Source organism: Schistocerca serialis, chromosome 8 (genome assembly GCF_023864345.2).
Source record: "Schistocerca serialis cubense isolate TAMUIC-IGC-003099 chromosome 8, iqSchSeri2.2, whole genome shotgun sequence".
Taxonomy (NCBI): domain Eukaryota; kingdom Metazoa; phylum Arthropoda; class Insecta; order Orthoptera; family Acrididae; genus Schistocerca; species Schistocerca serialis.
This window is the reverse complement of record NC_064645.1, coordinates 576,502,319-576,505,878: the sequence shown is the minus strand read 5'-3', so window position 1 is coordinate 576,505,878 and position 3,560 is coordinate 576,502,319. Positions and strand designations below refer to the sequence as shown.

General features: G+C 47.1%; 1 non-coding gene across 1 annotated transcript; it reads left to right on the top strand.

Annotated features, from left to right (window-relative positions):
- Positions 1 to 390: 390 nt before the first annotated feature.
- Positions 391 to 463, top strand: Trnar-ccu (transfer RNA arginine (anticodon CCU)). Its single transcript has one exon. It is a non-coding gene; the product is annotated as a tRNA-Arg (tRNA).
- Positions 464 to 3,560: the final 3,097 nt, after the last annotated feature.

The window sequence follows — 3,560 nt, the reverse complement described above, 5'->3', positions numbered from 1 at the left end:
AGTATCCCCTTTCATTTACATCAGTTCCCACTCACAGCCAATGTCTGCAATTTATTTGTGTCTTAATTCATATTGACAGCTGGATCAAAAATGTTCTCATTTCTTTCGGACATGCCCGAAAGAGCAGACACCACATATAGTGTCTGCTCTTTCGGGCATGTCCGAAAGAAATGAATGTATATATAAGACAAGACGGCCGGTCAATGATCTCTTCAGTGTGGATGCACACAAGACTCGAGCTCTTAACAGATATTGGCGAAATGTCGCGGGTAATGAGAATGATAGGCAAGGGGCCAAGGGGCACTACATTAGTAGTGTGTGTATAAGCTGAGAATTTGGGTCTGACGGGAGGCGCGCTGGTGGAGTCTCTGCAGTTGCACTGACCACGGTGTCCAGATGGCTTAGTGGTGAGAGCAACTGCTTCCTAAGCAGAAGATCCAGGTTGGAATCCTGGTCTGGCACATGTTTTCAACTTTCCCCACTGAGTTACATCACTGCCCACCCGCAATCAACATGTGTAATTCCTTTGTGCCTTAATTCATAATGGCTGCTGGATCACACATGCGAAAGAACAAACCCACATATACACACATCAAAAAAAGTTTTGCATCGTCTCGGTTCCGAGAGTTCCGGAACCTGTACAGAAAATTGGAATAGAGGTCAACATAAACATCATTTCCGCCCTCTTTAATGCTCATGAAAACCACACATTGTATGTTGTAGCACAATACAGCGAGACCTTCAGAGGTGGTGGTCCAGATTGCTGTACACGCCGGTAGCTCTAATACCCAGTAGCACGTCCTCTTGCATTGATGCATGCCTGTATTCGTCGTGGCATACTATCCACAAGTTCATCAAGGCACTGTTGGTCCAGATTGTCCCACTCCTCAACGGCGATTCGGTGTAGATCCCTCAGAGTGACTGGTGGGTCATGTCGTCCATAAACAACTCTTTTCAACCTATCCCAGGCATATTCGAGAGGGTTCATGTCTGGAGAACATACTGGCCACTCTAGTCGAACGATGTCGTTATACCGCAGGAAGTCATTCACAAGATGTGCACGATGGGGCGTGAATTGTCGTCCATCAAGATGAATGCCTCGCCAATATGCTGCCGATATGGTTGCACTATCGGTCGGAGGATGGCATTCACGTATCGTGCAGCCGATACAGCGCCTTCCATGACCACCAGCGGCGTACGTCGGCCCCACATAATGCCACCCCAAAACAGCAGAGAACCTCCACCATGCTGCACTCGCTGGACAGTGTGTCTAAGGTGTTTAGCGTGACCGGGTTACCTCCAAACACGTCTCCGACGATTGGATGGTTGAAGGCATGTACGACACTAATCAGTGAAGAGAACGTGATGCTAATCCTGAGCGGTCCATTCGGCTTGTTTTTGGGCCCGTCTGTACCGCGCTGCATGGTGTCGTGGTTGCAAAGATGGACCTCGGCATGGACGTCGGGAGTGAAGTTGCGCATCATGCAGCTTACTGCACACAGTTTGAGACGTAACACGACGTCCTGTGGCTGCACGAAAAGCATTATTAAACATGGTGACGTTGCTGTCAGGGCTCCCCCGAGCCATAATCTGTAGGTAGCGGTCATCGATTGCACTAGTAGCCCTCGGGCGGCCTGAGCGAGGCATGTCATCGACAGTTCCTGTCTCTCTGTATCTCCTCCATGTCCGAACAACATCGCTTTGTTTCACTCTGAGATGCCTGGACACTTCCCTTTTGAGAGCCCTTCCTGGTACAAAGTTTCAACGCGGACGCCATCGAACCGCGGTATTGACTGTCTAGGCATAGTTGAACTACAGACAACACGAGCTATGTACCTTCTTCCTGGTGGAATGACTGGGACTGATCAGCCGTCGGACCCCCTCCGTCAAATGGGCGCTGTTCATGCATGGTTGTTTATATCTTTGGACGGGTTTAGAGACATCTCTGAACAGTCAAAGGGACTGTGTCTGTGATACAATATCCACAGTCAACGTCTATCTTCAGGAATTCTCGGAACCAGGGTGATGCAAAACTCTTTTTGATGTGTGTATATAATTAATGTGAGGCGGCCAATGACCTCTTCAATGCGGATGCACGCTAGGCTCGAACTCTTACCGGGATCGGTGAAATGTCGCGAATAATGAGGATAATGAGCAAGGAGCACTAACCTGTAATGTGTGGGTAAGCTGAGAATTTGGATTTGGCGGGAGGCGTACTGGTGTAGTCCGTGCAGTTGCGATGACCACTATGTCTGGATGGCACAGAGGTCAGAGAAATTACCTAATGAGCAGGAGACCAGGGTTCGAATCCTAGTCTGGCACAAATTTTCAACTTTTCCCGTTGATTTCAATCAATGCCCAGTCGCAGCCAGTACCTGTAATTCCTTCGTTTCTTAATTCGTAACGACTGCTGGATCAAAATGGTGTCTGTTCTTTCAGACATGTCCGAAAGAACGGACACCACGCATATGTAGAAGGTCAGTGTGCGGGCCAGCCTGTATGTGATTTTTAGGCGGTTTCCCACATCCCACTAGGTAAATAGTTACACGAGTCACAGGCATTTATAAAACTTGCGCCTATTTTCACATAAATCACACTACAAGCAGGCAGTTGCGATGTACACACTCCTTCCAGGGAGGTAACATGGTGACAGCACGAAGAACATACGGCCACCTCTTAAAATTAACAATCTCAAATCCATTAACAACCATGCTGCACAGATGTGGAACGAAGGCACAAAAAGAGAACTATCATTGAAATACATACATAAAATCAGTACATACATAAACCAAACAATATACATTTGGGTTTTTCATAGATATGGTTTATGAACCATCATTAGTTGCAACTTTAGCCACAAGGCGTCAACACGTTGCCGTCACGTTGAACATTAGTCTTTGTAGTAGGTGTGCTTTATGACACGCTTCTGTAATCATGAGAGCAGACAAGTGGTTAAGTGTTGCCAATGTTACAATGTAATGTTATTACGGAAAAAAAATGTATGGCAGGCTGTTTACTGTTTATGGTCGTAATGATGCTTGTATCTTCACACGATCACGCATCCTTCTGTATGAAGTAGACCACAAAGGTTCAATAATATCGAGATCTGGTGACTGTGGTGGTCAGGAATAGGTGATAATTCATCATTGTGCGTACAAAACCAATCCTGGACGATGCGCCCTGAGTGAACAGGATCGTGTCCTCTTGGAACACAGAATCCCCACAGTTCAAACCCGCGTCCCGTCATCCTGATCTCGGTTTTCTGTGATATCCCTAAATCGATTCAGGAAAATTGTGGGATGTTTCGTTTGAAAGGGCACGGTAGATTTCCTTCCTCATCCTTCCCTAATCCGGTGGGACTGATGACCTCACTGTTTGGTCCCCTCCCCCAAATCAACCAACCAACCAACCAACCAACCATCCCCATTGCGGAACATTGTACGATGGGATGGATATGATCAGCCAGAATGGTCACATAATCATTCACAGTAATGCTACCTTGCAGAGTAAACTTGAGGCCCATGGAAAAGTACAATACGGCCGACTGAACCTGCACCATG